Here is a 13,813-nt window from a genome sequence, read left to right on the forward strand (position 1 = left end):
GCCAAGGCATAAACCCATGCCAAACAAAGAAGCAAAGCAGTCCACACCAGGCATAACATGTACATTGCATGCTCTGTAATAGAGTGGCCAACTAGGAAGACACAGTGTGCCTATGGAAACGGATGGTCCGCTCCGCTGGCGCTCCACTGGCTCTGCAATGCCTCGCTGAAGTTCACTGAATATCGAAAAGGTCACTCCAAATCAGAAAGGTCATCAGCAACTAGAGTTGGGCAAAATGGTTTGGTCCGATTTGCTGGGCACTGTGCACATTTTCAATGATGACTGAAAGGCCAGATTTACAGAAGAAACATGGTATTAGGAAGAGTGCAAAGATATGTTGTTAATCCCCAGCAATTTAAACAATGGGGCTTAAAATGAAGCACATACTGAAGTTATTTTGCATTACAATGACCCAGGTTTAAAGCCTTCAACCACGACTACCACATTCTACCAGGAATTAATTAAGCACCCAGCACGTGGATAAGGCCCACAGCAGAGGCCTAATGCAGGCCTCAGCAACCTGTGCGGTGCAGGGCGACCCCCATCCGTCAAGCGGCCCCCAAAATTCCAGGAGCCCCCTTTCAGCCCAAAGCTAAAGTACCAGTGAAGCGGGCACTTGGTTTGCTTCGTACCAGCTCCTAAATCGTTTGGTAGACAGATGACGGCGAGATAAGCCTACTGCCTCCCCCACTTCGGCTATGGATTGGGCCTAGCGGCCAGTGGCGTCGTGCAAAATGATGGGTCCCCCCTGCAATAATGTGACGTGGGACCCCGAGTCATTCATAACAATGAAAAGAAAATAAACAAGCATTTGCAATGCAATAGGCCTTGCATTTGCAAGAGTTTAAGCTATTGGCATTGTAAATGACAATGCCTTTTATTTATCTGTTTTGCTAATTAGCACATAAATAAAAGCAAGTTATTTACAATGCCAATAGTTCAAAGTCTTATAAATGTAAGACCTATTCAAAGAAGAGGCCGCCATTGTTCGGAAAGTGAAAGCACCCATCGGTGCGCTGAATGTTGCAGGAAAGCATGTCGTGCCTGCAATAGGAGAAACTAGTTATAAAAATAGTGCTTACAGACTAAAAAAGACGAACTGTGTAACAACCAAAGTAAATGGGCCAGTCCTCATGGGAGGTTACAAATGAAGACAAGGCGGTACAAAGGAGGGACTAACAAGCTTATTAAGGAATCAGAAGCTACCATATCTGAAGGACAATGACACAAGCCAATGACAAATATGGGCGGAGAGTGGGCGGGGCTTCTATGCCGTACTCCAAAACAGCCAGCCGCAGAGCAGAACACACACTGCCCAGGCTCGACCTAAAAGGAACAATGACATGGGCTGGGTGTGGCTCTAACACAACGTGCTCTGACTGAGCTCTAGACAGGGAGTCCCCAGAATAGCCTCCCCATGCACTAAAAGGACCACGTAACCTGAATTATTTGTCAGAAAGCAACAGCAGAACATAATGTGTACCCCTGGACACAGTTACTGTATTTAGCAGCAGCAGCACTGCAGAGTACTGCCCCATTAATGATCAATTATGAGCCCCTCAATCCTCCATCTAATAAAGAGTAAAGGTGGCTGCCGGAAGATCGAACTTCGTCGACATCAACAGGATGTTGTGGAAGAAAACAAAAAAAGAAGATCGAAACGAAGTATCATTACTAGAGGATAAAGCAGTCCCGATCAGATAGAGAGACCCTCTAGTGGGTGCCCCCTCGAAGACAGAGCTGCCTCAGATGCAGACAAGTGAGTAACGAGGCTCAGACGGTGTTGGGAGCATGAAGACACTGAGGATTTGGGTCGCAGAATGTTCTCTGAGCACATCCACGCTTAATTTAAAGACAAACTGGGAGTTGGGGAATCACCTAAATTAAACTGAATGTACAATCCTTTAGATGCTGCCAATAAATACCAGTCACATGGGAACTCCACGAATACTCAAACGGTACCAGAAAAGGAAGAAAGGTTTCTGGATGGCAAAAAGCTGCTGCGGAAAATGTACATACTATATTTCAGCACTGAGACAAAGGCGGTCTTTCCTTAAGAGCATTATTCATCGATAGGTCCTCTCACTTGTGCAGCTTAAAATCCCTGGGGCACTGACATGGCAGCAGCACTGGGCAAATCACCCAAAAAATCTTCATAAAGTTGCTGTCCCAAAACAAAGCCGAGGGGTCAGCTTATGAAACAATACTCAATCATCTTCCCAAAGCTCTATCAAATCTTTACCATTTTATTCAAAAGGCAGAGACCAGAGTTTAACATATCGAGAATGATTTGTCCAAACAAGTACATGAAGGCAACAAGCTCCGAAACAGAATGGGCAGTCTTGAAACCCACTAAAAGATGCTACAGGACAAAATTGAAGGCTGCGAAAATTGGTCATGCTGTATTATATAGATTTGTGGTATTTGCAGTGACGTGGCGAATGCTGACCTGGAAATCCATGTTCGCAGTCTCTTTTGTCAGCTATTTGATATTTCAGAAGACAGCGAGATGATTTGGGAACAGGACAGAGTCTCTTCTGTCTTCCAAACACGTACTCTGCGGAGGGGGGCCTCAACTTTCCTTATGCCACTGCTGCAAGTTGGTGCCATTTGTGCTTATCAGCCTACTATAATCCATACACAAAGAGGCCATTCTGTTGCTGTCAAGATAATGGGAGGTAATTAACCAGATCACCCTGTTTTAGGATGTGTCACCGATCCTGCTAGTCAGATGCAGGGATTTCAAGGAAGTCAAAACATTACAAAGGTAGGAGAACTTTCTCTATAGATTGTATTGTATTGTAATTACATTTATATAGCGCTTACTAACCCTGACGAGGCGTCGAAGCGCTTTTTCGGCGGGTAGCACGCTACTCCGGGACCCAGAGGATTAGTGTTGAATTAGTATAGTGAAACATGCAGGTACATTTTAAGTGGTGGAAAGGTTAGTCAGTTATTTGGATTTGGAATGATAGCAGAAAGAAAGAGGAGGACAAAGGTTTGAATTTATTTATCGCTTGTTGACACACGCTATTCAGGAAGCCTATAAAGGATTAGTGGTAAATTAATATGGTGAAATATGAGGTAATTTCAGTGGTGGATATTAGTCTGTTACTTGGAGTGAGAAGGATAGCGAAGGGATAAAAGGGGAAGAAAGATTTACATTCATATAGCACTTGTTACCCCTGATGGGTGTTGAAGCACTTTTCTGGCGAGTAGCACGCCACTCCGGGACTCATAAAGGATTAGTGTTGAAAATTAGTATAGTATAAATATGAAGTAATTTGAGTAGTAGATATGTTATTCAGTTATTTGGGCAGTATATTAGTATAGTTGAATATGGAATTTGAGAAGTGAACATGTTAGTCTGTTAATTTTGATTGAAAAGGATAGTGGAGGGATAAAGAGTGAAGGATTTTCTTTTGTTTTAGGTCTTAGCAGTAGGAAGAGGCTTTTGGATGAGTAAAAAGGAGTTTTGGAGGGGAGGAGTCAGAGGGGAGAGATTAGAAAGGTTTGTTTTAGGGGATCGGTGTAGTAAAAAGAGGTGTCAGATGATGCAAGGAGGGATAGAGCAGGAGAGAGTCTAGAAAGGGTTATTTTGGCGATCATAGTAGTGGTATGGGGTTTGGGATAAATGAGAGAGTGGATGCAGAGGATATATTGAGCGAAGTATAGGCTGAGAAATAGGCTAGTTCATTGGAAAAGCTAAAGTAGAAGAAAATGATAAATATATAGATCCATAAGTACATTGAAAGTATATAGATACATAAAGGAAGTAAGTATATTTAGATTAAATATATTGATAAAGGCACAGGATGAGAAATAGGGTAGTGCATTGGATATGCTTTTTCAGGAGAAAAGTAACAGACACACAGATCCAAGTACAAGGAAGGTACATAGATGCACAATGGAAGTATGTACATGTAGACCAAAGATGTTTTTTATTTATTGATTATTATTATTATTATTTTTTTCTCTTTTCTCTTAACATAATTATTTTACATGTTTTATAAAGTAATACACAAAGATAAGTACATATCTATAGTGAAAATAAATGCTGATATACAGAGGGATAAGCTGAAAATTTCTGTTTCCGTATGGTGCTTATGTGGGGAAGAGCCACATCTTGAGTAGTTTTCTGAAGATAAGGTGGTTGTCGGTAGATCTTATGGTGGGGGGTAAAGAGTTTCATAGTTTGGCTGCTTGAACAGAGAAGGATGTTGCATCCATGGTTTTTTTCTTGTATGGTGGGATTTGTCAATGTTATGTATTTTGTGATGGTAAGTTCAATTCAATTCAAATTTGTTGTGCTGGTGTATGTGATATGTTTGCTTTTGAGGTGTAGTGAAAAGGGGTACTGATGTATATGTTTCATGCACTGGATTTGGTTGTGTAGTATTGTTTGTGAGAGGAGGTTGTGACGTAGAGGGGTGGTGATGTGTTTATGAGTAGAGTGTATGTTGTGTGTAGGAGGGAATGAAGTAGAGGTGAGAGTGTTTATCTTAGACTGGTTTGTTGCAAGAGTTACAAAGTGTGGTGGTGTGCAGTGTGTGTGTTGTGTGTTAGAGTTATTATGGTAGAAGGGAGATTAGGGTGTTTGTTGGACAGCTGACGGAAGGATCATTATATGTTCGTTAGTGATAAAAGGTGGTCTGTTAGGTGTAATTACAGCAGGGAAAGTGTCTGAATGGGATGTAGTTATGTATGGTGTTGATTGGTGTTGTGTTAGTGATGAGTGTATTGATTAGTGGTATAGGATAGAGTTGTGTACTGTTTGTGGGTGATGGTGGATATGTGTAGTAGTTGGGATAGTAGGGTGTGTAGATGTGGTTTGGTTGGGTTTGTAGTGCAGGCTGGTACATTAATCTGTGCATAGTGTTGTGCATGGTGTACATTTGGTGTGAGTGTGTTGCTCGGTTTGTGGATGTGGGTGGTGTGGGCTGGGTATTGCTAAATGAGAAAAAGGGCAGCATTTCTGACCCTAGTCCCGACCAGTCTCGACCAGGCTCAAACAGGAAACTGCCCTTGTCCTCTATGCCCTTAACAGGCTCAAACAGGAAACTGCCCTTGTCCTCGACGTCCGGGCTGAGACACCCTAACCCTGGCCTTTTATAGCCCTAGTAATCAGGTGACCCCTTCGACCAATGGGAACCCTAGCCCTAACACTATCCAATCACAACACTAGCCCTAAAATCTAGAACCAATAGGAGACCAGCACCTTACAGCCAATCTTAGCCCTAGTCCAAGCACCCAATCAGTTCAAAACCCTGATCTCTACGCCCAATAAAGGCCCTAGCCCTACCAGTAGTCCCAAGCCCAAGCAACCAATGGCACAGGTACCCCCTAGTCCCTACTTCCAATAGAAAGCCTAACCCTACTCTTAGTCCCACAACTAGTCCAACAACCAATCACACCAGAAGCCCTAAATAGCTACTTCCAATTAAAGGTCTAACCCTAGCCCTAGTCCCACCCTACAATGATTGAATCACAGACCCAGAAACCAATCAGAACCCTCAAATACCCAACCAATGAGGACATCAACCCTAACCCAATAGAAACATCAGCTACAACCACCAATCAGTGTACATCTGTGCCAACCACTAGCAGACCATATAAGGTCCCAGATACCTCAGACAAGGTTTGCTGGCCAGGGAGTTGGAAGCTGCTTCTCCTGTTCAGAATCTCCTATGAGACAGACAGGCTCAATCCACACTTTGGACCGTTCCACTTTTGCTTTATGTTCAATGATAAACAGCATGCAGTAACACAGCCATCTGAGGTGAGGAAAATATACAAATTCAAGCTTGCGACACTACTGAGACGACATCAACTACCTGCATAGGTTAACGACTAGGTGCCTCAATCACAAAGGTAAGCTTACACTTTTGTGAAGTTTACAATTGTTTGCTATTGACAAAGGAATTTTACAGGTAGTATCTTTTCAACTGTGGAGTCTTCGCACACAAAAAGATAAGTCAATCCAATCTTTTGAAGTGCGGAGAGTCTGCAGTCATAAATTTGCTACTAGTGAAATAACTTTGTGAGCAGCAAACAATCGTAAACATACACAAAAGTGTAAGTTTACCTTTATGAATAAGGCACTAGGACAATGCAAAATGCAACACAGACACAAAAAAGACACTAGACAAACCAAAAGACTGCAAGAAAAGTCATTCCTACATAAAAAAAGGACGATTGATATCAGCTCAAAGGACACTTTCTTCTACTCGGTAATGGTGTTTAGGGATCTCTGAAATCAATAACTCCATTTTCCATCCCTGCGGTGCAATAGAAAATTTTCCTTTGCACGAGCACCTGACTACATTATTCCTCTGAGATGGTAATTATCCTTTAAACTCTTGATGGCCCGGCAGTATTCATACTGGTACCCGATACCGTTCAACTCTCCAGGTGCACCCATGACAAGAGAGGTAGCCAATCTTTTCAAAAGAGGCACTGACATCCAGCAAGACATCAAACACCAGGACTCCGGTGATCGCATTAAGGGCTTGTAAAAATTATTTGGTACAGTGCCTCTCAAGGTTATCTCTGTTTTTGAGAAAAAAAGATTGTAGAAGACCTAAAGGGGGTAATGTGATGGTTAGGTATCGATTTTTACATCTCATCCCCTAAATGACAGGTCCACCTCAAGATTACATGTCGAAAATGCCCCAGACTTGCTAATTCATGGTATGAGTGACTTTGACCTCTTTGATGTATACAGGGTACACCATCCAGATGAGAAAGATTATGCATTCAATTCTAACGTACACAAGTCCAACACTAGAATAGTTGTTTTCTTATCAGTAGCTGTCTCTTGCCCTTGTTACTGTATCCTATAATTGCTGTGTCAGTGCTATCTGACCCAGCATTATTAATGCTTAGCTTGGACAAACTGCGACTTATGCAGCAGAGGCCAAGGAAGTGGTATTTTCACGAAGCCGCATTTTGCTATTCAACATTAAGGGAATCAATGAGGTAAAGTATAGCAAATGACAACAGTGAGGCCATATGGGAAGTAGGTTGAGGCGCTGCCTAAGTGTTCATTCAAGGGGAGTTACCTACACGCACTACAACAGTCACCAGGTTTGCCAAAGGGAGGAAACTCACAACTAAGAACTGGAGCAATTATACGCAAACAAAGCAGCATGAAAAATGCTTTACTTTCACCAACAATATTACAAGAAAAGCAAACAAGACCACCACCTTCTTCCATAAGAAATCAAGCAAAAACAAACTAGAAACCACATCCATAACATTAAGGACACCAAGGATAATGGCAACAGGATATATCTTAAAGATGCTTGGTACCTACGATGCTGCTCAGTAATGAGCACAAACATTAGGCAGAAAATTACAAGACACACATCTTTGTAAATTAACCTTTTCGTAAAGAGGAGCTGTATGATCAGGAGTATTTAGATAAATCATTGAGTGCAGAGGTGGTTAGGGTAGTGATCGGGTCTGTCCAGAATCGAGGCTCTGGAAACCAGACAACTTCTCTAACGTTTTCTAATGCTTATCAAGAGTTGCAGATGGACCACTTGGCAAAGGTTTACTGTTTTTTTCATTATTTCTTATTCAGTCTCACGGTCTTTATTAGGATTAATTCACAGTCTTCTTTCAAATAAAACGAGCTAAATACCCCACAGCATGCGGCTCCTACATGCTAAAGGGTGCAGTTGATAGCTATAATGTCAAATTATATCAGATCAATAGCAATACCTTAAAATCTTACTGTTTTGCTGCAACATTAATTGAACCTCTGGACCGATTACATATTGAGGAAGATTTTGAGGTATTGCTAAAAAAATCACCCACAAAGACTGCCATTCTCCACAAGAACAACCTCTGACTAACCACGAACTCCAACGACGACTATGGAACACCTCCACTTCCAGAACAACCCCAACACCACCCTCCACAGGGCCCTCATCTACAGGCCCGCGGACCCCGACTGCCCTTCACCGACTCCACTGTAGACCTCATCGCACCCCAGGCTCTTGTATCCACCGACTACATCCTACTTGGGGACCTCAACTTCCACATATACCACCCCAGCGACCAGAACACTGCCTCCCTACTGGAGAACCTCGTCAAGATCGGTCTCAAGCAGCTGGTCATCGCACTGACCCACACAGACAGACATACGTTCAACTCGTTTTCTCCGCCAGCGGGAACATCAGCTACAGCCACACCACCGTACTCGCCTGGACCAACCACCACTGTGTGCATCACGCCTTCACCACGCTCACCATACACCACCGCCCTCATTGCCCCCCTTTCGCAGCTGGGGAAAGGCCACTGAAGAACTTCTCATTGACTCACTCAGCACGAGGGAGTCGATGAGAACTGATGGCAACACCTCCGCACGCAGCCTCCATCAATGGGTCTCCCGGTGCGCCGATACTCTGGCACCCCTCAAGAAGAGACCAGGAAAGCAACACACCAAAATAGCCAGCTGGTTCACTCCCGCCCTCTCTGAGTCCAGGCGTACCTGGAGACTCAAGAAGAGATGGAGGAACAACAAAACCCCGGAAACCCATGCAACCTTCAAATCCGCTGTCAACGCACACCACCTCCTCCTCAAAACCACTAAGAAAACGGCCTTCCAAGACAAAATCAATGCCAACGCACACAACACCTAAGAACTGTTTGCAATCGCTAAGGCATTCGCCAGGCCCACAGCGAGACCACAGACCTCCCACCCTCCCAAGACCTCTGCTACAAGCTCGGCGTCTTCTTCCATCACAAGATCAGACAAATCTATAACAGCTTCAACGCCCTTCATCCTGCCACTAAGCCCACAACCACCGCAAGCAACCACGCCGCACCCCAACATACCATGTTCAGCAGGACCCCGCTCACAATGGAGGACACGCTCAAGACCATAAAGATGATACGGTCGGATCCTTGCCAGTACCACATCTGCCACAGAGCAGCCATCGCCCCCCAGCTTCACTGCACCATCAACTGCTCCATCAAAACTGCCACCTTCCCTGACTGGAAAAATGCAGAGATCAACCCCTATTGAAGAAGCCATCCTCAGATCCGACAGACCTCAAGAACTTCAGATCCATCTCCCTCCTCCCCTTACCAGCCAAAGTCTTTGAGAAGGCCATCAACGCCGAACTCTCACAGTTCATCAAAGTAAACCACGTCCTGGACTCCCAATCCGGCTTCCGAAGCAACCACATCACGAAGACCACACTCCTCACCGCCACCGACGACATCTGCTCCCTCCTCGACTGAAGCGAGACCAAAGTCCTCATTCTACTGGACAATTCGGCCGCTTCCGACACGGTCTCCCACCGCACCCTAATCACGAGACTCCATGACGCCGGCATCCACGACAAGGCACTGGACTGGATCCACTCCTTCCTCAACGGGCGGACACATAGAGTCAGACTACCCCAATTCCTCTCGGAATCAACAGAGATCAGGTGCGTAGTGCTCCAGGTTTCCTCCCTGAGCTCTACCATCTTCAATGTCTACATGGCCCCCCTCGCAGACATCTTCAGAAGCCACGGACTCAACATCGTCTCCTACGCTGATGACACCCAGCTGATCCTCTCCCTCATCAACGAACCCACAACCACCAGAACCAACTTCCACAACTGTCGCCCATCATTAGGCAGCACGTCGGCATATATCGGAAGAGGATACGATTTAAAAAGGAACATCCATACAGAGGAAAAAGTACGCTGGTTTTATGTCCACCATCTATGCGAGACATCTCTACTATTTCCTTGAATACACAACTTATTAATCAAACATCTCTTCCTCTGTAACAGAAAACTACGGCAATATCCTCTACGGAACTATATCTGATTTCCAGAACTGGCAGATACTCCCATATCATGGGAGGACTATAAAATATAAGAGACAAGGTCTTGCCACCTGTGAACATCTTTATAAAACCAAAGTTTGGCTTTCATCTATAGCCATAGCATAAAACAGATTTGTGGCTTTTCTCCTGACGAACGCGCACTTTACGTCGAAACACGCGTCGAAAAGTAAACCATTTTGCCACAGGATTGTCTTTGTTTTCAATGGCACTGTTTTATTGATATGTTTTTTGTGAACTGTAAAGATTTTTATAAAATGTTTATATGGAATAATAGTGTTTTTATATTTTGTGTAATCTATGAATAAAAATTTGAATAAAAGATAAATACTCCATATATTTTAGAAATTAGTTGTTGTGGTTACTTTGACTAGACACAGTATTGAGCATATGTTCTGTATTTTATTTTTTTCATTGTCTAGGAAGTTACTGTTCGTTTTGCCACCTGGATGAAAGACAGCTGTCTCAAACTCACCCGATCTGGCACCCCCTCCTATCCATACAGACCACTCATGCAACCTTGGCATCATACTGGACTCATCGCTCTCAATGAACCGCCAAATCAACTCAGTTTCCTCAGCATGCTTCTACACACTCCGCCTGCTTTGAAAGACATTCAGATGGATCCACACAGAATCCAGAAAGACTGTCATCCACACACTCCTCGCCGGCAAACTCGACTACGGCACTGCAGGCTACGCTGGAGTCACCCAGAAGCAACTCAAGAAACTACAAACAGGTAAAAACGCCCCCACCAGACTAGTCCTCGACATCCCCCGCCGCAGTCACATCATGCAACACCTTTGACAACTCCACTGGCTCCCAGTCAACAAGAGAATCACTTTCAAGCTCCTCAAACATGCCTACAAAGCTCTCCACAACTTAATGACCAGCATACCTGAACCACCCCCTCGCATTCCACGTACCCACCAGACAACTCCGTTCCGCCCTTCGTGCTCTAGCCTCCATCCCCAGGATCCACAAGTCCAGAACTGAAGAAAGTTCCTTCTCCCACCTCACCGCCAAAACCTGGAGCACCCCCCAGCACTTTGAGACCCTCACGGGTGAGTAGTCATGCTTTACTAACCCCTGATTGGTTGGTTGATTGATTGAGGAATACAACGCCCATGTAAGATTGCTGATCTGTACACCAGCAAAGTTTCGTTTGCTTGATGTTCTTTTTAAAAGCCTCTATAAGTGGAGCAAGTCGGTAGTGAGTGGGTAAAATGGAAACTGTTATATTAGGCACAGTGCAACTGTTACTACAAATAGGCTTCTTTTACAGACATAAACTGGGTAACATTGCAGGAAAACTGAGGTGCGGAATGTGTTTAAATATCAGCAGGACTTTCTCACCATTTAAAAACTACTGAAGCATCACTTAGTGGAGAAACTGATCAAAGTAAAAACTGCATTTCTTCATGGAAGGATTCCCACCTGTCTGGTGAAAATTTATAGAGGTTTTTCCATCTTTACCTGGAATCACTGTCTGGACCTGAAGGCTGATCCAAAGGCTTTGAAAACTTTAGTGCTCCAGATCAGATGGACTGAATAAGGGATCATTGTTACCTACCTGGAAGTACACCTGCAAACCAGTGTCACCTAGGTGCAGTGGGAAGCCTTTTCACATGTTGCAACTGTGACCTTGTGCCCAAGAAGACTTCCCTAATAGCTTGCGGATTTTGAAGAAGCAGGTAAGAAGTTAGTAAAAGTTTTTGAAAATTAGGACTTTGAAAATATTCATCTCCGGAGGCACAGGAAAAGGTGCCAACCGTACCTGAAGAATATGCAACAGTGTGGCTACATATTATAGCACAGAGCTTTTGATCGCCATGTGTAAGGCAAGAGCAAGACTGCAAAAAATTAGGAGTAAGACTGTAAAAGTAGCCCTCTGTCCACCCATAGCATCTAAACTTGCGCCGTAAAGATTTTTGACCTGCAGAAAGTCTGAAGTTAAAATCCATAATTGATACGAACTGCGAACCATTCCCAGAATGCACTGAATTTCTGGTCAGCTGCAAAACTGCCTCCATATAACATCTGTGCCAGAAATAGAACATGAAAGCAGTCTTAAACAACCCGATATGAAAAGCATAGAACGTCTAGCTATGGGGTCCTAGTCATTGATGCTTAAGGAATATGATTTATGTTACACACCGATACCAGCATAAGAGCAAAAGCCTTATGCTCAGAAAACAGATAGAAGCACACAGCAAGAATTTACTCCTACATCAACTTTAATGAAATACAATGAGCAACCCTAAATAGTTTGAATACCACTACCTTAAGGCACTCCCATGCTCTAACCCCTCTTTAGGTGTGGCCTAGAGACAGAATTAGCTGTTTTGCTAGCCTCATGTGATAACAAAAATCATAAATAAGAATACAAACAGAGGGATTTTGCATGAGCTGTGTTCATCCATTGGTTTGCTCAACTGTCATTGACATTTGGATTCTGCCCACCAAAGTGTAATGTGCTCCAGTTAGGCCTGGGGGAAAAACTGCCATTTTTACATGTACACAGGTTTCTTCCTAAAATTGCTTTCACTATCACACAAGAGTTTTGCCACATATTTGTAAATATGACAGTGTGGATACGTTTCTTGGAAACTGTACTTGCTTACAGAATCAACTTTGCAAGAAAATTACCATGCTACCTTGACACCATGTACAAAGTTTATACATACATAGTGAAAAAGTGCCCTTTTGCTTTCGTACCTATGGGGACATAGTTATCTATAACACACAAACAATGGCAGCATGATCAAGAGCTCTGCCCAAGGCAAGGATGCATTTTGTTATAAATAAATATCAGTGTCCGGGCATTGGCAAAGGAGCGATTTGCTGTCATTGGCAAGGTCTCTACATGCTGATGCTTTGGCCCAGCAACTTGCGGATATCTCTACGAGGGATGTCCAGCTCGTGAAACACAACATGGACCTACATTCTTTCAGGTGTCGGGGGTTGGATTATCCAGTACAGGGATTGTTAGCAGAACACACACACATGGCCTAGTCACTTAGGTTAGGGGACGCATAGTAGGTGTATTCCAGATTTCTAGATTGATTTATATGCTTTCAAATATACATCTTTCATCACAATGGTGGAACTTTTCATTCTGTTCAATGTCCTAATACGTCTAATAACTTTCATTTGCTTCAGTCTATTGATCATTGCGGCACATTTATTGTTATACAAGAATCATGTTGGTTCAATAAATATTGAAAACGCCCCACTGTGTATTCCCTGTATATTTCTCTGAGAGAATGAGTGACTGAGCAAAAGGGTTCTTCATCCGTTACCATGATTTCTGGGGGATCAAGGTTGTCATGTTCAGTGGTTGCCAGAACCATTTGCTACCTGCCTAGGGTTAGGAGGGCGTATAGTGGCACTGTGAGCTATCTGGCCTATAGGACGACATATCCTGAGGGGGTGCATGGAACCAGTCTGGCACCATCTCAAAGGTTATGCTGTCCACAAACGTGCAGTTCCTACTTTAGGGTGGAAACTACACAACAGCATACAGAATGGAGCAATGGGTGGCACTTTTCTACTCTGAGTTATAGTATTGTTTACCTGATCACATTTGACCATTCACCTAAAAAGAAGTGCACTTAGGTTCCAGGGTTGATGGGCCAATATATGACTTAGCCAATGTTATTTTTCTTTTCATTCCTAATACTTTTTTATTCATACTGTGTTTAAACTACGCCTTCATGTCACAGTAAATCAAAGCCAATACTACTTTTTTCATACTTCACCATAAAGCACTTTAAGACTAAAAAGGGTCTAAATACCATCTCTAAGTTAACTTGCCTGCTATGAAGCACCTATACTGTTCTATTAAAAGGATGTGATGATTATAGTTACATCTAGATTTCTATTGCAAACAAACACTTCCAACTTTAAGTTGCATATTTGGTTTTTTATAAATTTGGTGGCAAATGCTTGCAATAAAAAATAATA

The 13,813-nt window shown here is 43.3% G+C and overlaps 1 protein-coding gene across 4 annotated transcripts in view; it reads right to left on the reverse strand.

Moving 5' to 3' along the window:
• Nucleotides 1-13,813, reverse strand: part of KCNAB2 (potassium voltage-gated channel subfamily A regulatory beta subunit 2) — a 1,353,173-nt gene that overhangs the window by 142,621 nt on the left and 1,196,739 nt on the right. The gene's annotated exons all lie outside the window — the stretch shown is intronic.

Source organism: Lissotriton helveticus, chromosome 5_1 (assembly GCF_964261635.1).
Source record: "Lissotriton helveticus chromosome 5_1, aLisHel1.1, whole genome shotgun sequence".
NCBI classification, from domain to species: domain Eukaryota; kingdom Metazoa; phylum Chordata; class Amphibia; order Caudata; family Salamandridae; genus Lissotriton; species Lissotriton helveticus.